This window comes from Heterodontus francisci, chromosome 13 (genome assembly GCF_036365525.1).
Source record: "Heterodontus francisci isolate sHetFra1 chromosome 13, sHetFra1.hap1, whole genome shotgun sequence".
Lineage (NCBI taxonomy): Eukaryota > Metazoa > Chordata > Chondrichthyes > Heterodontiformes > Heterodontidae > Heterodontus > Heterodontus francisci.
In genome coordinates, this window is record NC_090383.1 from 66,201,470 (window position 1) to 66,223,693 (window position 22,224).

Genomic DNA, 22,224 nt, shown 5'->3' on the forward strand with positions numbered 1-22,224 from the left:
ATTCTCGGAAGACCGCCATCATTAACAACGAGCTCAGTAGACTCAATGTGGACATTGCAGCACTTCAGGAGACTCGCCTCCCCGCGAGTGGCTCTCCAGCAGAGCAAGACTACACCTTCTTCTGGCAGGGCAGGGATCCTGAAGAACCAAGACAGCATGGAGTGGGCTTCGCCATCAGAAACTCCTTGCTCAGCATGATAGAGCCTCCCTCAAATGGCTCGGAACGCATACTGTCCATCCGACTGCTCACCACCTCTGGTCCAGTACACCTACTCAGCATCTATGCTCCAACACTCTGTTCCGCACCTGAAGCTAAAGACCAGTTCTATGAACAACTCCATAACATCATTAGCAGCATCCCCAACACCGAACACCTATTCCTGCTGGGGGACTTTAATGCCAGGGTTGGGGCCGACCATGACTCATGGCCCTCCTGCCTTGGGCGCTATGGCGTTGGAAGGATGAATGAGAACGGGCAGAGACTGCTTGAGTTGTGTACCTATCATAACCTCTGCATCACCAACTCGTTCTTTCACACTAAACCCTGTCACCAGGTTTCATGGAGGCACCCAAGATCACGTCGTTGGCACCAGCTAGACCTCATTGTCACAAGGCGAGCCGCCTTAAACAGTGTTCAAATCACACGCAGCTTCCACAGTGCGGACTGCGACACCGACCACTCCCTGGTGTGCAGCAAGGTTAGACTCAGACCAAAGAAGTTGCATCATTCCAAGCAGAAGGGCCGCCCGCGCATCAACACGAGCAGAATTTCTCACCCACAGCTGTTACAAAAATTTCTAAATTCACTTGTAACAGCCCTTCAAAACACTCCCACAGGGGATGCTGAGACCAAGTGGGCCCACATCAGAGACGCCATCTATGAGTCAGCTTTGACCACCTACGGCAAAAGTGCGAAGAGAAATGCAGACTGGTTTCAATCTCATAACGAAGAGCTGGAACCTGTCATAGCCGCTAAGCGCATTGCACTTTTGAACTACAAGAAAGCCCCCAGCGATTTAACATCCGCAGCACTTAAAGCAGCCAGAAGTACTGCACAAAGAACAGCTAGGCGTTGCGCAAACGACTACTGGCAACACCTATGCAGTCATATTCAGCTGGCCTCAGACACCGGAAACATCAGAGGAATGTATGATGGCATGAAGAGAGCTCTTGGGCCAACCATCAAGAAGATCACCCCCCTCAAATCTAAATCGGGGGACATAATCACTGACCAACGCAAACAGATGGACCGCTGGGTTGAGCACTACCTAGAACTGTACTCCAGGGAGAATGCTGTCACTGAGACTGCCCTCAATGCAGCCCAGCCTCTACCAGTCATGGATGAGCTGGACATACAGCCAACCAAATCGGAACTCAGTGATGCCATTGATTCCCTAGCCAGCGGAAAAGCCCCTGGAAAGGACAGCATTACCCCTGAAATAATCAAGAGTGCCAAGCCTGCTATACTCTCAGCACTACATGAACTGCTATGCCTGTGCTGGGACGAGGGAGCAGTACCCCAGGACATGCGCGATGCCAACATCATCACCCTCTATAAAAACAAAGGTGACCGCGGTGACTGCAACAACTACCGTGGAATCTCCCTGCTCAGCATAGTGGGGAAAGTCTTTGCTCGAGTCGCTCTGAACAGGCTCCAGAAGCTGGCCGAGCGCGTCTACCCTGAGGCACAGTGTGGCTTTCGTGCAGAGAGATCGACTATTGACATGCTGTTCTCCCTTCGTCAGATACAGGAGAAATGCCGTGAACAACAGATGCCCCTCTACATTGCTTTCATTGATCTCACCAAAGCCTTTGACCTCGTCAGCAGACGTGGTCTCTTCAGACTACTAGAAAAGATCGGATGTCCACCAAAGCTACTAAGTATCATCACCTCATTCCATGACAATATGAAAGGCACAATTCAACATGGTGGCTCCTCATCAGAGCCCTTTCCTATCCTGAGTGGTGTGAAACAGGGCTGTGTTCTCGCACCCACACTTTTTGGGATTTTCTTCTCCCTGCTGCTTTCACATGCGTTCAAATCCTCTGAAGAAGGAATTTTCCTCCACACAAGATCAGGGGGCAGGTTGTTCAACCTTGCCCGTCTAAGAGCGAAGTCCAAAGTACGGAAAGTCCTCATCAGAGAACTCCTCTTTGCTGACGATGCTGCTTTAACATCTCACACTGAAGAATGCCTGCAGAGTCTCATCGACAGGTTTGCGTCTGCCTGCAATGAATTTGGCCTAACCATCAGCCTCAAGAAAACGAACATCATGGGGCAGGATGTCAGAAATGCTCCATCCATCAATATTGGCGACCACGCTCTGGAAGTGGTTCAAGAGTTCACCTACCTAGGCTCAACTATCACCAGTAACCTGTCTCTAGATGCAGAAATCAACAAGCGCATGGGTAAGGCTTCCACTGCTATGTCCAGACTGGCCAAGAGAGTGTGGGAAAATGGCGCACTGACACGGAACACAAAAGTCCGAGTGTATCAGGCCTGTGTCCTCAGTACCTTGCTCTACGGCAGCGAGGCCTGGACAACGTATGCCAGCCAAGAGCGACGTCTCAATTCATTCCATCTTCGCTGCCTTCGGAGAATACTTGGCATCAGGTGGCAGGACTATATCTCCAACACAGAAGTCCTTGAAGCGGCCAACACCCCCAGCTTATACACACTACTGAGTCAGCGGCGCTTGAGATGGCTTGGCCATGTGAGCCGCATGGAAGATGGCAGGATCCCCAAAGACACATTGTACAGCGAGCTCGCCACTGGTATCAGACCCACCGGCCGTCCATGTCTCCGTTATAAAGACGTCTGCAAACGCGACATGAAATCGTGTGACATTGATCACAAGTCGTGGGAGTCAGTTGCCAGCATTCGCCAGAGCTGGCGGGCAGCCATAAAGACAGGGCTAAATTGTGGCGAGTCGAAGAGACTTAGTAGTTGGCAGGAAAAAAGACAGAGGCGCAAGGGGAGAGCCAACTGTGCAACAGCCCCAACAAACAAATTTCTCTGCAGCACCTGTGGAAGAGCCTGTCACTCCAGAATTGGCCTTTATAGCCACTCCAGGCGCTGCTTCACAAACCACTGACCACCTCCAGGCGCGTATCCATTGTCTCTCGAGATAAGGAGGCCCAAAAGAATACCCATTGCAATGCTATGTAGATAATGGTTGTGAGTTAATGTACACTCTACAAAAAATGTGAGAAAAGGTTATGGATTGACCTTACTGGCTTGAAACAAATGGAGATAAAGGAAATCTCTAAAATTAAATGGGTGGATGCAAGTCATCAGTTGTCTGTTTGTTTTACATGAAATGCAAGCACAATGAAATTGTTAAAGGTCCTAGAGAAGGGGCATCTCACAATGTAATGCTTTGTATAGAATATGGGCGATTTTGGTTTAATTTGTTTCAAAATTTTGATTGTACGTTGTTATAGACAGGTGGGAAATTATAGGGATGGTTTCCCTTTTTCACCTTTTAAATGACCGAAGACAGCGTTTTTATTAGAAATGTGTTTTAACCCGAGCGTTTTAATGGTCAACAAAAAGACAAATGACAAGTTTTGTAATAGGTTTTTAAAAAAGGAAATGTTGATTAAACACCCGAAAATATTCACAACTTCAACCACGCTCACAGGCACTACCAAGATAAGATAGAGATTTTAAAAATAACATGCTTTTAGGTCGAATAGTTTTTTTTTAAAAAAAGAGTTCACTGTAAACCTAGCATTCCTCTCTGGGGGTGAAGATTTAAAAAATGGTGCAGGCATGTTTTTCCCTATTCCTGGTTCACTGAAGACAATACTTGAAAAGTTTCAGGACTGCGAATGCATTATTGCAGAATTTGTTTTGTTGTATCTCAGTCACAGTTCAATGTCAAAACCCTGGTACAATTTCTCAAGTATGGAATTCAAGGCCATTTCTAGTCACTGCCTACTTGTAGTTTAAAGATGGCATTCCTGGGCAGGGCTCTTCTTTCGCTGGAGCAGATGGACTCTCTCTCTTTGGCTTTCTGCCTTTGTCTGCCCAACATATACTTTTATTAAGCTCCTTATCATACCCCTGGCTTCTCTTTACCATTGTCCTCATAAAGAATGTCTGATGGTGGAGCCATTGTTAGACAATGGGATCTGGTGTCACCCATCTTCATTCCATTTTAATAAAGTGGAGTTTTTTTCACAACCATTCATCTGACTTTGAATTTGGAGGCACCATGTCTGCCATGCTATTGTTAACCCAATTTCATGAGGTGATGTAACCCTTAACACAGAATGGGCCATTTACAATTTAATGCCTTCTCCAATATTGGTCCAGACAAGATGATTAACTCAGGGTTCTTGTAGTTTCCACATGTATTGGCAATTACAGGATAAGGTCACATGACCTCTCGACTCCATCTTGTTTTTCAGGAAAAGTGTCCACTTTTAGGATTTATTTCACAAGTTCGTTATATAGTTCATAATTCCTCCTTGCATGAGCGTGACAACATATAAACTCTAATTTTTATTTATAGAAAAAGAAGGGAATCTGTTAATTGTATAATAATTTTATTTAATTGTAGACAGGAGGTGGGCATTAACTGGGAATTCACCAGTGCCCCGATAAACAGACCTAACAAACTGTGGTGATTGGTTTAAGAGCTGCTTGCTTGCTTGTAATCTTTAACTGTAAATAAACACCTATAAAAATGCATAAAGATTGGGTCCAGTTATATTCTTCACCAACTGGCTTTCTGGAATATAACACCTACAATCCAAATATTTTTTTGACCAATATCTTGTTAAACATATCTTGAGAACCTTCTTCCGGATACTGTCTTCTGAAATATGACAGGCGCCACAAAGTAAATTTTCCTCCATGAAAGGCGAACAAAACAACACTTTACCAAAACAAAGGCATAGTTTTATATCAATAACTAGCTTCATGCTAAGAGGTATAGTATATTAAAAATGAGATGTAATATTAAGTTCATATAAAACCTTAGTAAGATCACAACAGGACTGCGTACAGGTTTTGAGTGCAATAAGATAGGAAGGAGGTTGAGACAATAGACAGTGTTAGACTTGAGGTTGTTTTTGTCAGAACAGAGGAGATTAAAGGGAAATTTAATAAATGCTTTTAAAATTATGAAGCAATGGAATGGAGTAGACAAAAACAGACATTCTCTGGCAGTTGAGGGATCTAGAACAAAGGGATAGATACATAAATAAATGTTGAAGACTTAGGACAGAGAGCAGAAAGACTTTTTTTGGGTTGTGAAGCTGTAGAATGCACTAGCAGAGTTAGTGATTGAAGCAGAAACCATATGAACATTAAAAAGTGGAGTTAGTGATTGAAGGAGAGTTCTTAAAAGTAGATTTTGACAGTCAAGCAGTTGACCGCAGAGCTGCCCAGTAATGCCGATAAGAATCCCGGGCCACTTTGAGGGAGGGCCTCATCAGCATTCAGCCAGTGAATTACCAACAGAAAATAAGAATCCCAGAACAACCCGCCGCAATATCACCTGACACCAGCTGGAAGAATATATACGTACAACAAGAGGTGAGGGGTGGGGGCTCTGTCTCAGATGGATGGGAAGCCAAAGTGGCAGCAACCCAGGCTAGCTTTGTTTTTGTTTTACAGGCTGGACAAACAAAACTTACCTGTCAGCTTGTTTGGTTCGACTGCAAACTGATACTGGCCAGAACATGCACAGTGCACACGACTGTACTATAATGGCAAATGGGCGCGCACGTTTGTTGCGACTTGTCATCTTCTCTAAGCATAGGCTCATCTTCTCTATCTTAATCTTTTAAAGGTAAGCTGGTTCCGACTTTTAAAGTGCAGACAGCGTATTGTTGCTTCTACAAAATCATTTATCACTTGGTGGAGGGAGGGAGGAGGAAGAGAGCGAGAGACTCTCCTCTCTGTTAATAGCCAGCCCTCAAGTCTGTACGTAGACAATATGCGCAAGAATTTGGGATCATTTGGGGCTTGAGCAATACGAAGTGCCCTTCCAGAATGGTGTCTGAAACGCGCACTCTTGGGGCACTAAAACACTTCCATTGTCTGGATCACTCTTGATGAGCCCTGCACTACTCGACAGAGTGTGTGTCAAGAATCATGGTGGTATGCTGGTGCACAACCTTGTCACAATGAGGGGGCAGCCATTGCCACCAGCTATACTGTGAACAACTGAGGAGCAGGAGAAGAGGAGGAAACCTAGACAGCCCCTTTCTGCCTGGGGTTTCCACGAACAACTCATGAGTACAATACCAGTAATAACCCTGATTCTCCATTCACCAACAGTCCCACACCTTACCTCCCATCACTGACCATCTGGCCACAATGCAAAAATAAAAGCCACCACTAAAGAAACATTGCAAACTAAATTTATAAATGAAATCTTTCCATATTGCAAATAAAAGTCAACTAATCAACCGGTGCATTCCCTTAGTGCCTGTCTTCCCTGTGCTTTTGCCAGTGCTAGTGCTCTTACGCAGTGCTACTCCAGTGGCTGCAGCATAGCTGATGGAAGCCTGCTGGCTTTCAGTGAAGACTGCAAATTACCTTGGAGGATGTCCTCAAGCAGCCCTCTGGCCTAGAAGGCCAGGCTGCACCATCTCAACATGGGCTACAGCAGTCTGGGCTGGTTTGCTGACAGGCAATAGCAAGGGCACTGTGAGAGTCGCAGGGGTGGGAGGACAAATACTGTCTTCATGAGAAAGAACTGCAGGCTTGTGCTCCATTGAGTCACTGTCACTCTCATGGGGTGGCACCTCAGCAATCAGAGTCACTTATGGCATAGAAGGAGGCCATTCAGCCCATAAGGTCCATCCTAGTAACCTGTTGCAGGACAGATTGCTGGACTACAATGACACCCTGAAAACCCTCTGCACACTAAGACACAGCCATAATGGCAGGAGTCTGAGCTTTCCCTGCAGCACTCAGACATTGGGTGGCTGCTGCTTGTGCTATAATGGACACGGCAACACTGGCCATTAGACAATGCATCATGGTTGGGTCCACAAGTGTGTGAACAGAGTTGACCACCACCCAGATTAGAAAGAATGGGCTCCAAGCTCTGCAGAACGCCCCGTGCCAAATTGATGTCCGACTCCTCCATGCTCATTCACACTGACTGCAGGCTTTCTGGCAGGCTTCCCAATGCACCAAGCATTTTGTTGTGCATCCCAATCTTCTGTGGACTGCCACGTCAAAGCCCTCTGCAGCAGAACCCCGATGTGACCTCAACCTCCAGCAAACTGGCACCTGCACTATCCTTGCCCCCTGCCCTGGCTGCAGCCCACCCATGCTTGGTCCCACCAGGTGCCATTCTCGTCTCTATGCTATGTTCAAAATTACGTGCAGTGCGAGTACCTGGGCTGGTGGCTGCGAGAGTGAAATCAAGTGACAGTGCATCTTCATCATCACTGTCTTCTTGCTATTCCTCCACTGCCTGACCAGGTTGAACTGTTCAGATGTCTCAAAAGGGAAAGCTACAAGGGTAAGGTTGTGGTGCAGAGAATTGGGGGAATGCAAGAGGTGCATGCTTACACCATCTGCAGCTTGTAAATCAGGGGAGGATGGGATGAGGAGTGAGGAGGAGGTGGGATGTGAGGAGCAGGATTAGGTATGTGGATGCAGACATCTTCAGTGGTTTCAACAATGGTCATGACCTCAGCAATGGCCCTCTCAATAATAGCCACAATCAACAGGTATGGGTTAATCATACATGCGAGATAGGTGCAGATATAGTGGATGCACTAATTATGATTTTCCAAAATTCTTTAGATTTGGGAAAGGTCGCATCAGATTGGAAGTTGGCAAATGTTACACCACTTTTCAAAACAGGAGAGAGAAAGAAAACAGGGAACTACAGGCCAGTTAGTCTAACATCAGCCGTTGGAAAAATGCTGGAATCTATTAATAAGGAAGTCTTAACAATGCACTTAAAAAAGCACAGTATGATTAGAACAAATCTGCATAGTTTTACTAAAGGGAGATCCTGTTTGACAAATTTATTAGTTTTTGAAGATGTAACTAGTAGGGTAAAGGGGAACCAATAGATGTAGGATACCTGGATTTCCAAACGGCATGCGATAAGGTGCCACACTAAAGGTTAATTGGCAAGATAAGGGCTCATGGAGTTGGGGGGTAATATATTAGCATGGTTAGAGGATTGGTTAACAGACAGGAAGCAACAAGCAGGCATAAACAGGGCATTTTTAAGTTGTCAGGCAGTAAATAGTGGAGTGCCGCAAGGATCAGTGCTGGGGTCTCAGCTATTTACAATCTAGAGTAATGGCTTAGATGAAGAGACAGAGAGTAAAGTATCCAAGTTGATGATACAACAGTAGGTGAAAAGGTAAGCTGTGGGGAGGACACAGAGAGGCTGCAAAGAGATATAGACAGGTTAAGCGAGTGGACAACAAGATGGTAAGTGGAGTATAATGTAGGGAAGTGTGAAGTTATGCACTTTGGTAATAAGAATAGAAAAGCAGAATATTTTTTAAAAGGTGTGCAATTTGTAAGTGTCGGCGTTCGAAGAGACTTGGGTGTGCTTGTACAAGGAATGCAGAATGTTAACATGCAGGTACAGCAAGCAATTAGGAAGGCAAATGGCATATTGGCCTCTATCGCAAGGGGATTGGAGTACAGGAATAAGGAAGTATTGCTACAATTGTGCAGGGTTTTGGTGAGACCACATCTGGAATACTAGGCTGAAATTTATACTCCCGCCACCAATTTGGCCTGCCCATGCGGGCCACACATTGCTGAGCTGCCGCAATCCTAAGCACGGCGGTTTATTTAACTAGCCGAGGCGGTCCGGTGGCCGCCACCCACCCCCCCACCCCCCGATGACATAAAGGGGCCGGCTGTCCATCCCCAGAAATGGCGTAAGCTGCCTGTGCGCAGGCACTGACGCCATTTTTAAAGGACTTTGAACCCAACCGTTTAATTTACATATTTAAAGAAACACCGAATAAAAAATTATTTTGACCCTCTTCCACCCTACCAATCACCATAAAAATTAATTATGTGCCCTCTCCCCTCCCAAAACACTTACCTTGCGCACCTGACCGTTCCCCCCTCCACCCCACAAAGTGTGTAAACTTTAACCTAAAACCCTTTCCACCATCCCCTACACCAATGATGTTTCTTTGACCCCGTTCCACCCCCCCACCGCACTGAGAAATTTACCACTTTCCCCCTCCCAACCAGTGTTCTGCCTCGTTTCCCCAGACGGGGATCCGAAGGCGCGAGTGCTAGCATACGGCATGAAGATCACACCGAAACAGATGGCGGGAGCATAAGTGTAATTAATTCATTGATTTTAATTTATTTAAATATTTAAATGGCAGCCCCGTCACGGAGTAGCAGGGGTGCTGCCACTGGCAATATCGTGCCAGGCCCTCCCGGCATCGAGGTGCGTGGCGGCCCTCTAACGGAGGCATTTTACGGCCCCCACCCCACCACGACTCCAGACGTCAGGGTATCTGTAAAATTCAGCCCACTGTGTGCAATTTTGGTCTCCACATTTAAGAAAGAATATACTTACGTTGGGGGCAGTGCAGCAAAGTTTCACTAGATTGGTCCCTGGGATGAGGGGGTTGTCCTTTGATAAGAAACTAAGTAAATTGGGCCTGTATTCTCTGGAGTTTAGAAGAATGAGAGGTGATCTCATTGAAACATTCTTTTTTTTTATTCATTTGTGGGATGTGGGTGTTGCTAATTAGGCCAGTATTTATTGCCCATCCCTAATTGCCCTTGAACTGATTGGCTTGCTAGGCCATTTCAGAGGGCATTTAAGAGTCAACCACATTGCTGTGGGTCTGGAGTCACATGCAGGCCAGACCAGGTAAGAACGGCCAATTTCCTTCCCTAAAGGGGCTGGATAGGGTAGACACTAATAGATTATTTCCGCTGGTTGGGGAAATCGAAAACAAAAATGGGCACAGTCTCACCATAAGGGGCTGATCACTTAGGACTGACATGAGGAGAAATTACTTCACTCAAAGGGTTGTGAATTTGTGGAATTCTCTACCCCAGAGAGTTGTGGATGTTCCATCACTGAATACATTTAAGGCTGGGACAGACGGACTTTTGGTCTCTCAGGGAATCAAGGGGTATGGCAAGCGGGCGGGAAAGTTGAGTTGAATCCAAAGATCAGTCATGATCGCTTTGAATGCAGAGCAGGCTCGATGGGCCATGTGGTCTACCCCTGCTCTTATTTCTTGTGTTCTTGAGATCCCCACACCTGTTTTTGGGGCCCACTGAAATTAACTCCCTATATTTTTCATAATTAACCCAGAATAGCAAATTCACCAATATTGTTTGGAAATAAAGGAGGCCACTTTTATTAGGTCTGCCATAAATATTCTTTCAGATAGAGCACTTCTGATCACTCACATAAACAGTCCAAACATCTGTGCCCATACTGCCCAACATTTAATCATAGAATACTGTAACCTGGGATGTAACAATAGGTCTTTGTAAACTGAAATAGCTAGTGACAGACAGACACACACACACACATACACACACACCCATCACCTATGTTCCTCCAACTTGAAAGTAAAGTGACTTAGTGAAACAAGTACAGGTCATCAAACTACTTCTTTATGACAGACAACAGAGTTATGGGTGATGTTATGACCAGGTGAGCAATGTGTCTAGGGGGTCTCTTGCTGTCTTCACCTGGTCTTATTGTAACAGAGTTTAATTTTAAACACATTGTGTTTTGAGCTCCCCTTTTTGTGAATCTGTGTTCACAGTTTCCAATTATCAGGCAAATAACTGAGCACAAACAGGCTTTCTTTGGTTTAAAGCAGAAAGATGAAATTTATTAAACCTTAACTTAATTCTAATACGGTTCACACCTGCAGATATATGACGCACTCATGCTAGCATGCACACGCAATATAAACATGCAAGATAGGGATAAAAAAACAGTAGAAGAGATAAGTTGAACAGTTTAAGGCAATATCTTGTTACTGTTTCTCGAGCTTGCTGTAGTCTTTGATTGAAGTTATATTCTTGTGTTTCGTTGGGGCCCCAGTAATCTTGAAATTTGTTTACGTGGCAAACCTTTCTCTCTTTGAGTTTCACATCTTCAATGGTTTCAGTTCCCTGAGAGATAGCAGGCAGACAGGCAGAGGCGATGTTCTTAGTTCCAGGAGAGCACACAGCGTTCTGCCTGGCAATTCCTTTGTTTGGGAGTACAAATTCAAAAAGGTCCCAGGATGCTCAGGTTAGTCATGTGACTAAAATAAAAGCAAAATACTGCGGATGCTGGAAATCTGAAATAAAAACAAGAAATGCTGGAACCACTCAGCAGGTCTGGCAGCATCTGTGGAAAGAGAAGCAGAGTTAACGTTTCGGGTCAGTGACCCAAAGATTCCCTGAGAGACCAAAAATCTGTCTGTCCCAGCCTTAATTGTATTCAGTGATGGAACATCCACAAGGGTTCCGAAGAAGGGTCACTGACCCGAAACATTAACTCTGCTTCTCTTTCCACAGATGCTGCCAGACCTGCTGAGTGGTTCCAGCATTTCTTGTTTTTATTAGTCATGTGACTAGTTCCTTATATGGAACAGTCTCTTCACATCCCTTGTTGGAGGCTCAAATTTCTCTGCCCCAGCCAGCTAGCCATGTGACTAAAATTAGTCTGACCACTTCTGTGCATTGGAGAGCAACTGCAGAGTTTCCATTGTTTCAACATGGTCAGTTACCATGGAAATGTCCTTCCAGTCAGAGATTGCAATTTTTAAAGTTTTAATGTTCATGTGGCGAAATAATGTGTGCCAGTCTTGGCAGGTTGGGGTTTGCCTGAGTGAAATTCATGCCAGCTCTCTGTAGAACAAGCCAATCAGTCTAATTTCCCCTGCTCTAACCCCGGAGCCCTGCAAGTTTATTTCCCTCAAATTAAAATTAAAAAGCTAAATTAAAAAAGCAGAACCTCAAAAGGTAATAATCTCTAGAGTATTACCTGAGCCAGAAGCAAATTGGCGTGAGAGGAGATGTGGTAAATCAAAGCGAAGCAACGAGGTAAGAGAGCAGGTTAGTGATTTGGATAATGATAATCATAGTATGGCAGGAAGGGACAGAGCGTACAAACTTAAGAGTACACCAGCAGATAAGGCCAGAGATTGCAGAAATGGTAAAAAGACTAAGTTAAATGCTCTGTATCTGAATGCGTGCAACATTCGTAACAAAATGGATGAATTATTAGCACAGTTAGAAATAAATATGCATGGCCTGAAAGCCATTACTGAGACATGGTTGCAAGGCGACCAAGGCTGGTACCTGAATATTGAAGGGTATTTGACATTTTGAATAGATAGGAAGCTAGGAAAAGGTGGTGGGGTAGCTCTGTTTATTAAGGAAGCCATTAGTACTGTAGCAAGAGATTACCTTAGCTCAAAAGAGCAAGATGTAGAATTGGTTTGGGTAGAGATAAGAATTGAGGAAGGCAAGAGGTCCCTTGTGGGAATAGTTTCTAGGCCCCCTAATAGTTATTACATTGTTGGGCAGACTATACAGGAAGAAATAAATGGGGCGTTTAAGAAAGGTTTGAAAATGTGTTCAGAGTGTATTCAGGACAATTTCTTAGAGGAGTATGTTCTAGAGCCAACCAGAAGCAGGCTATTTTAGACCTGGTAATGTGCAATAAGACAAGATTAATCAATAACCTTATCGTAAAGGAGCCTCCAGGTGACAGCAATCATAACAGGATAGAATTACACGTTTAGTTCGAAGGGGAGAAATGTGGGTCTAAGAATAGTATTTTAAACCTAAATAAAGGTAATTATAAGGGTATGAAGGCAGAGCTAGCTAAAGTGAACTGGGAAACTAGGTTAAAAGGTAGGAAAGTAGAGATGCAGTGGTGGCAGACTTTTAAGGAGATATTTTTTTAAAACCCAGTGAGAAAGAAAGATTCTTTGAAAAGGATGCATCATCCATAGCTAAAGAAGGAAGTTAAGGATAGCAGCAAATTGAAAAACACTGTACAAACCTGAAAACACTAGTGGTAGGTCAGAAGTTTGGACAAATTTTAAGAACCAGCAAAGAAGACTAAAGAAAAAGAGGGAGAAAGTAGATTGAGAGAAAGCTAGCTGGTAATACAAAAACGGACAATAAGAGTTTCTACAAGTATGTAAATAGGAAAAGAGTAACTAAAGCTAGTGTTGGTCCTCTACAGAGAGTGGGTAGAATTTTCTGCTCTCACCCGTGGCGGCTTTGGATGTAGGGAAGAGCATAAAATCGGGTGGGTTGGTGGTGGGGGACGGGGACGGTGGAGATCCCCCACCATCCCACCTCTGCTGGAATTTAGTCCGGGGCAGTAAGGCCTGTGAACAGCCTTCCCGCCCTGCCACCAATTGAGGCCCTTAACTGGGTAATTAACCCCAATGAAGGTCCTCTTCCCACTGCATCAGCAATTACCTGTGCGGCAGGCGACACTGTTGCCACACGGGAAGCACGGTAGGAAAATCTGAGCAGGCTGCTTCCCGGCTTCGTGGGGGAGGGTCCTTGATAAAAGGCCCTTACTGCCTGAAGGAGGGAGCTGGCATTGGGAAGGGGGGGGCCACTGAGGGCCACTCCCATTCCCTTGCTGCTGACCCTCCTCCCCCGCCACCCCGATCTACCTGAGGCCTAGCTCCAGCAACACTCCTCGGCCCCCAGCAGCAGCCACCGCCTCCGCGGTGGCGCTGCAGCAGCTGGCCTCTGTTTGGTGGGCAACTCTCCGAGGCCAGGATTTCTGGCGACGGGTTCCTGGATCCTATGGAAGGCCCGTCGCTGGCCACTTAAATGCCTGACTAACACTAAATTCAACGGGCCTTCCGGAAAAGAGGTGATGTAGGAATTTCAGGATAAAATTCCCTCCAGTGAGTCTGAGGAATTGATAATGGAAAACAAGGAAATGGAGGAGGTGTTAAACAGGTAGAAGAACTGTAGAAGACTTAGAAAATTTCCCAAAGATACTTGAAAATCAAGAGGCGAAAGGAAGGGAGGAACTTAAAACATTCACCATCACCAGGGAAAAGGTGCTGGGAAAACTATTAGATCTAAAGGCTGACAAGTTGCCAGGACCAGATGGCTTGGTTCCTAGGGTCTTAAAAGTAGCTGCAGAGACAGTGGAGGCACTGGTTATAATCTTCCAAAATTCTTTAGATTCTAGAAGGGCCCCAGCAGATTGGAAAACATCAAATGTAATACTTTTATTCACGACAGGAGGGAGACAGAAAGCAGGAAACCATAGGCCAGTTAGCCTAATATCTGTCAGAGGGAAAATGCTCAAATCTATTATTAAGGAGGTTATAGCAGGATACTGAGAAAATCATAATGGAATCAGACAGAGTCAATGTAGTTTTGTGAAAGGGAAATCGTGTTTAACTAATTTATTAGCATTCTTTGAGGAAGCAAGAAGGATAAAGGGGAATCTGTAGATATGGTGTACTTGGATTTTCAAAAGGCATTTAAGGTGCTACATCAAAGTTTACTGCAGAAAATAAGAGCACATGGTGTACGGGGTAACATATTAGTATGGATAAAGGATTGGTTAGCTAACAGGAAGCTGAGAATAGGGATAAATGTTTTTTTTTTCAGATTGGCAAGGTGTAACTAGTGGAGTGCCACAGGGATCAGTGCTGGGGCCTCAACTATTTACAATCTAAATCAAAGACTTGGATGAAGGGACCAAATGTATGGTAGCTAAATTTGCCAATGACACCAAGATAGGGAGGAAAGTAAGTAGTCAAGAGGAGGAAGAGAGTCTTTAATGGGATATAGATAGTGGGCAGAAATTGGGCAGGTGGAGTATATGTGGGAAAATGTGAGCTTGTCCCCTTTGGCAGGAAGAATAGAAAAGCAGTATCTATTTAAATGGAGAGTGATTGCAGAACCCAGTGCCTCAGAAGGATCTGGGTGTCCTAGTACATGAATCACAAAATGTTAGTATGCAGGTACAGCAAGTGATTAGGAAGGCAAATGGAATTTTGGTGTTTACTTGAAGGGGAATTGAGTATAAAAGTAGGGAAGTTTGCCTGCAGCTGTATAGGTCATTGGTGAGACCACATCTGGAGTAATGTGTACAGTTTTGGTCACCTTATTTGAAAAAAAGGATATATTTGCGTTAGAAGCAGTTCAGAGAAGATTCACTCGACTCATTCCAGGGATGAAGAGCTTATCTTATGAAGAAAGGTTGAACTGGTTGGGCCTCTAACTGTTGAAGTTCAGAAGAATGAGAGGTGATCTTATTGATTCTGAGGGGGATAAAAACAAAGTGCAGCAGGTCAGGCAGCATCTGTGGAGAGAGGAGGGGCTAACGTTTCAGGTCTGTGACCTTTCATCATAACTGGGAAAGGTTAGAAAAGAATTAAGTTTTAAGCAAGTGAAAGGAGGGGGGTCTGGTTTGGTGAGGAAGAGAACAAAAGGGAAGATGTGTGATAGGGCAGAGGGCAGGAGAATCTAAGTAACAAAGATGTCATAGGACCAAGGCAAAGAAAGTGTTAATGCAAATGGTGAAAGACAAAGCATTAGTCCAGACAGTGTTAATGGCAGAGTAATGAGCAGTTCTGTCCAAAAGCACATGAAAAACAGGCACATGATTAAAAATAAAATGATGAAAAATAGAAAGATATAAAAAAGGCCAGTCATGCTCTGAAATTAATGTTGAGTCCACAAGGCTGTAGAGTGCCTCATCGAAAGATGAGGTGCTACTCCTCGAGCTTGCACTGGTGTTCACTGGAACACATCATCACAATGCCCTGCAACATCAACCCACTCACGAATGAGGCGGACACCTCCATTCTCTCTGCAATCATGGTCAGTGCGCTTGGAAGGCATCACACATTGCTGCTGCTCAACAATTGCTCTTTTCAGCGACAACCCCCAGGGTACAGGATCTGTGTCCAGCTGAGCAGAGCTTGTAAAGTGGTGCACCCTCTGATACGGTCTCTCCACTGCTGTCCCTGCCACTACTATCTGCTCTTTCTTACTTGTGAACTGTAAGTCACTAGTGAAAACCTGGTCTCACCAAAATGCAAGTGCCTGGGCTGGTGCATGGTATGCATGAGTCCTGTGACAGTGCACCCTCACAAGGACTCAGTTCCTCTGAGGCATCATAGTCCGCAAACTCCAGTGACAGCTGCCGAATACATGAAGGCCCTATTGGAGATAAAAGATATGAATTACCATTAACAAGGTAAGAAGTTTGCAACTTATCCTTATAAAGATGATCATTTGTCATTTGCTGTTGAAATCAAGGTCCTGATTTTGAGGTAGCAATGACAGTGAAACTGTAGGCGTTCACTATCAATACTCCTCTAAAAATGGCAGCAACTTCTGGAGTCTGCACGTGCACAGTTAAATACGGAAATCAGAAGTTGCTGTCAGTGATTCTGCACTTCCCATAGGGTGCACTTTTGAAGTACCTTTTGACAGCAATCGAGTAGAAATCACTGATCTGACGAGAATTTGCCCACTTACATTATTTTTGCAATCCCTGCACCACGTGGAAACTTCAGGACACTTCATGTGTCTTGGGGGAACCACATTTGTAGGAAGCGTCTCCAGTTGCTTGTGCTCGAGCTCAGGATTTCCAAGCTTGAGGGGCAAATGCAGTGACTGAGGGGCATCAGGGAGCAGGAGAGTTTCCTGGATCGTATGTTCCAGGAGGTGATCACCTCACAGACAGTGAGAGTTCAGGATAGTAGATGGAGGCTATCTGGAACATTAAGAAGAGGCAGGAAATGCAGGAGTCTTTGGGGTGTGTGCCACTACCAAACTGGTACTCAGCTTTGGAGACTGCTGGGAGTGACGACACCTTGAAGGAGTGCAGTCCAAACGATAGCAACAATGGGCAAGGGACTGCACAGGCGAGAACAGCAGAGAGTAGAAATGCAGTGATTATAGGAGATTCCATAGTCGGGGGACAAACAGGCATTTCTGTAGCCGTCATCATGAGACCCGCATAGTGTGTTGCCTCCCTGGTGCCAGGATAAAGGACCTCACTGAGAGGGTGCATAATATTCTGCAGGGGCAAGGGAGCAAACCAGATGTTGTGATACACATCGGTACCAACTGCATAGATAGAGCAGGTATTGAGGTCCTACGGTCAGATTTTCAGGAGGTAGGGAGGAAGTTAAAAAGCAGGACCTTGAAGGTGTAATCTCTGGATTACTCCCAGTGCCACACACTAGCAAGGGTAAAATCAGGAAGATAGGGAGGATCAATACGTGGCTTGAGGCAGGGCTTCAGATTCTTGGGTTGTTGGGACCAGTTCCGGAGCAGGAGTCACCTATTCAAAAGGGACAGGTTGCACCTCAACAGGACTGGGACCAACGTTCTTGCAGGGAGGTTCACGAGCATAGTTGGGGATGGTTTATGGTAAATTGGCAGGGGGATGGGCAGCATATAAAGGTACAATGTGCATAAAGGAGTGAGAGTGTTGGATAGTATGAGAAGGAAGTAGATCCATATTAGATAGGAGCAGACTAAGAAGGACTACAAGGAATACAAAGACAGGTTTATAATGCATGTATGTAAATGCACAAAGTATGGTGAAGATTGGTGAGCTACCAGCACAAATAACCATGTGGGAGTATGATGTAGTGGCAATAACGGAAGGGTGGCTTAAAAATGGTCAGGACTGGGTGCTTAATATTCAGAGACACGATGTGTTCAGAAAAGACAGGGAAGGAAAAATGGAAGGTGGGGCAGCAGTACTGATTAGGGAAGACAATGTCATGTTGGAAAGAGAGGATGTCCTTGAGGGGGCAAAGACAGAATCCATTTGGTTAGAATTGGGAAGAAAAAAGGGGATGATCACACTATTGCCTCCAAATAGTGAGAGAAAAGAGGAGCAAATCTGCAGGGAAGTGACAAAGATGTGCAAGAATAGAGTGGTGATATTGTGAGACTTTAATTACCCAAATATCGATTCGGATAATGTGAGACTGAAGGGAAAAGAGGGGGAGGAATTTCTGAAATGTGTTCAGGAGAACCTCCTTGACCACTGTGTTCTTGATCCAACTTGGAATGAGGCATTGCTAAGTCTGGCGCTGGGGAATGAGGCAGGCTAAGTGGACCAAGTGTTTGTGGGGGAACACTTGGGTAAGAGTGATCATTGTGTCATAAGGTTTAGATTAGCAATGGAGAAGAGCAAAGAACAAGCTAAAGTAGAACTTCTAAACTGGAAGTGGGCTAACTTCAATGGGATGAGAGGGGATCTAGCTAGAGTAAACTGGAACCAAAGACTGAGGAAAAACTGTAACAGAGCAATGGGTGATCTTTATGGAGGAGATGTTTCTGGTTCAAGCTAGGTACATTCCAAAAATGGCAAAAGGTAAGGGAACCAAAACCAAGGCTCTCTGGATGACGAGGGAGATAGAGTAAAATGATGAAACAAAAAAAAGATGGTGTATAATGCATGTCAAGTGAATTCTTCCAGTGAGAACTAGGGCAAATACAGTAAGTTGAGAGGGGAAGTGAAGAGAAAGTACAACTGGCAAAGACAGAACATATGAGAATAGAATGGCAGTTAACATAAAAGGGAACACAAATATCTTCTACCAGCATGTAAATAGTACACGGATAGTAAGAGGTGGGTTGGGGCCTATTAGAGACAAAGAGGGTGATATATGCTTTCAGGTGAAGGGCAAGGTTAGAATACTTAATGAGTGCTTTATATCGGTGTTTACTAAGGACGAGGATGCTGACAAAATAACAGGAGAAGCGAAGATGGTAGAGGTAACAAATGAGATGAAAATTGATAGGCAGGATGTACTGGAAAGGCGGCTATGCTTACAGTGGATAAGTCACCTGGTCCAGATGGCTTGCATCAAAGGTTGCTAAAGGAAGTGGGAGTGGAGATAGGGGAAGGTTCACCATAATCTTCCAATCTTCCCTAGATACAGGGGAGGTGCCAGAAGATTGGAGAGTAGCAAATGTGACACCTTTATCCAAGAAAAAGTGTAAGGATATTCCTAGTAACTACAGGCCAGTCAGTTTAATATCTGTGGTGGGTAAGGTTTTAGAAACAATAAGAAGGGAGAAAAAAACAACAGGCACTTGGAGAGGTTTGAGTTAATTAGGGAGAGCCAGAACAGATTTGTAAAGGCAGATCGTGCTAAACTAATGTAACTACTTTTTTGATGAAGTAACAAAGCAGGCTGGTGAAGGGAAAGCAATGGATATTGTCAATATGGATTTTAAGAAAGCCTTTAACAAAGTACTACTTAAAAGGTTGGTTACCAAAATTGAGGCCAATGGAATAGAAGGGTCAGTGTCAGCTTGGATAAAAATTGGCTTAAGGACAAGAAACAGCGAGTCATGGTAAATGGTTGTTTTTCAGGCTGGAGGATGGTAGCCAGCGGTGTTCCCCAAGGTTTAGCGCTAGGACCATAGCTTTTTTGATACATATAAATGGTGGATATTGGAATGCAGAGAAAAATTTCAAAATTTGCTGATGATACCAAACTTGGAGGTGTGGCAGAGAGTAAGGATGATGCCAATCGACTGCAATAGAACAGAGATAGGCTGGCAGAATGGGCAGACAAGTGGCAAATGGAATTTAATACACAGAAATGTGAGGTGATGCATTATGGCAAAAGGGATAGGGAGAAGCAATATAGACTTAATGGTACAGCTCTAAAGAGTGTACAGGGACAGAGGGACCTGGGGGTTCATATGCATAGATATTTGAAGGCTGCAGGACATATTGAGGAGAGTAGTTAACAAAGCATATGGGATCTTGGGCTTCATAAATAGAGGTATAGAGTACAAAAACAGTAAGGTTATGCTGAACTTTTAGAAAGCTCTGGTTAGGCCACAACTCGAGTACTGCATATGCCTCTAGCTCTGATCATCACACTTAAGGAAAGACGTGAGGGTCCTTGAGAGGGTGCACAGGAGATTTACCGGAATTGTTCCAGGGATGAGGGATTTTAGTTACAAGGTTAGGTTGGAAAAGCTGGGGTTGTTGTCCGTGGAGCAAAAAAGATTGAGGGGAGATTTAATAGAGGTGTACAAGATTCTGACAGGTTTGGATAGGGCATACAAAAATAAGCTATTCCCATTAGCTGATGGTTCAAGGACGAGGGGTCAGAGATCTTAGGTTTTAGACAAGCGATGCAGGGGGAATGTGAGGAAGAATTTTTTTTAAATGCAGCAACTGGTAATGACCTGGAACTTGCTGCCTACAAGGGTGGTGAAAGCGGAGACGATGAATGATTTCAAAATGAAATTGAATGGGCACTTGAGGGATAGAGCCAGGGAAGGGGGCTTGCAGGGAGCTGGCATGGACTCAATGGGCCGAATGGCTTCCTTTTGTACCATTATGACTCTATGGCTCTAAAATACTTCAGTTACACCTTGTTAAATGAGGTGTATATGCGTTAACAGTGTACCAAGTTCATAATTACTGCTGAATAGCTTTACTAGCTTTGAAAAACTAATTTTATACTTGTGGAATGTCAAATTTCTCCATGATGATAAACAAGTTCACATTTAAAAAATTTTTTTAATTTATGATATTCAGCTTCTAACTTAATCTCACATGTATATCCCATTTAATATGTTCTCTAAAATATTAATGAAAAAAATTAGCACATTTTACTTCCTGTTTTGCTATCTGTGAAGATACTTCAATGGGATTGCCGCTTCCCCACTTGATATCATCACTGTTGCTGGATGCCTGGAGATCCCCTCAACTTGGCACCAGATTCAAACAGATGCCGAGAAAGAGGAAATCGCACCACGGAGATCACTGGATCTTTGTGGGCAGCTTTCTACAAGTAAGTGCTATCCCTTCACTGCTGACCACAAGATGCAGGCTATTACCAACATGGTGTATGGCACGCGGCTTGCTACTATTTAACTGGGTCACCGGGTAGCTGGGAGGTCCTGACTTCTCATCTCCGATAGCCAGGGATGCGAAAACTACTGATCTCTAGCATCTCCTCATAGAATCATAGAAGGTTTAAGGCACAGAAATAGACCACTTGGCCCATCGTGTCTGTGCCAACCGAAAAACGATCTACCCATTCTAATCCCAACGTCCAGCATTTGGTCCGTAGCCCTGCAGATTACGCCACTTGAGGTGCATATCCAGATTCCTTTTGAATGAGTTGAGGATTTCTGCCTCAACTACCCTTTCAGGCAGCGAGTTCCAGACCCCCACCAACCTATGGGTGAAAAAGTTTTTCCTCATCACCACTCTAATTTTGATACCAATCACTTTATATCTATGCCCACTAGTTACTGACCTCTTTGCTAAGGGGAACAAGCCCTTCACCTCCACTCTATCCAGGCCCCTCACAATTTTGTACATTTCAATCAGATCTCCCCTAAGCCTTCTCTGTTTCAAGGAGAACAACCCCAGCCTATCCAATCTTTCCTCATAGCTGCATTTTTCCAGTCCTGGCAACATCCTCATAAATCTCCTCTGTACCCTCTCTAGTGCAACCACATCCTTTCTATAATGAGGAGACCAGAACTGCACACAGTACTCAAGTTGTGGCCGAACCAATGATTTATACATTCCAGCATAACCTCCCTGCTATAATATTCTACACCTCGGCTAATAAAGAAAAGGACTCCATATGCCTTCTTAAGACTTTATCGACCTGTCCTGCTACCTTCAGGGATCTGTGGACATTCATTCCAAGGTCCCGCACTTCCTCTACACTTCTCAGTATTTTCCCATTAATCAGGTATCCTCCTCTGTATTTGTGAGCCGGGAACTCTGTAGAGGCCTACCTCCAGTTCTATCTCTCTTCCCCCTTCTGTTCTGTGGTCTCTTCTGCCAAAAGGAAAAGAACAGACCTATGAGTGACTGTAATGCCACCCAGCAGAGCGTGACCATCAGGTTAAGACATGAAAAGATGAGGGTGCGTGTGAATGGTGGAACGATAGATGGGGGTTTGAATTGTAGAGAAATAGAAGGATGGGTGCACATGCAAGGTAAGTGGATGTGAGAAGTGTTATGATGGAGTAGGCTTGACAAGGCAAAGTGAGGGGTTTGTATGATGCACAATACAGGATGTAGGTGAATGTGCAACTGTACTCACCTTTCCTGACCTGGTTAGGTCATTAAAGCGTTTCCTGTACTGAATCCATGAGTCTGGTTCTATACTCCTGCTGTTGACCACCTCGGCCACCTCCACCCAAGCCTTCTTGGTGTCAGCAGTAGGTTTCTTCCTCCCATTGCTGAGGAAGAATATCTCTCTCCAGCT

At 44.6% G+C, this 22,224-nt stretch overlaps 1 protein-coding gene across 1 annotated transcript in view; it reads right to left on the bottom strand.

The window, feature by feature from the left end:
- The window catches only part of LOC137376798 (echinoderm microtubule-associated protein-like 6), a 741,885-nt gene that overhangs the window by 707,409 nt on the left and 12,252 nt on the right, over positions 1-22,224 (bottom strand). The window lies entirely within an intron of this gene.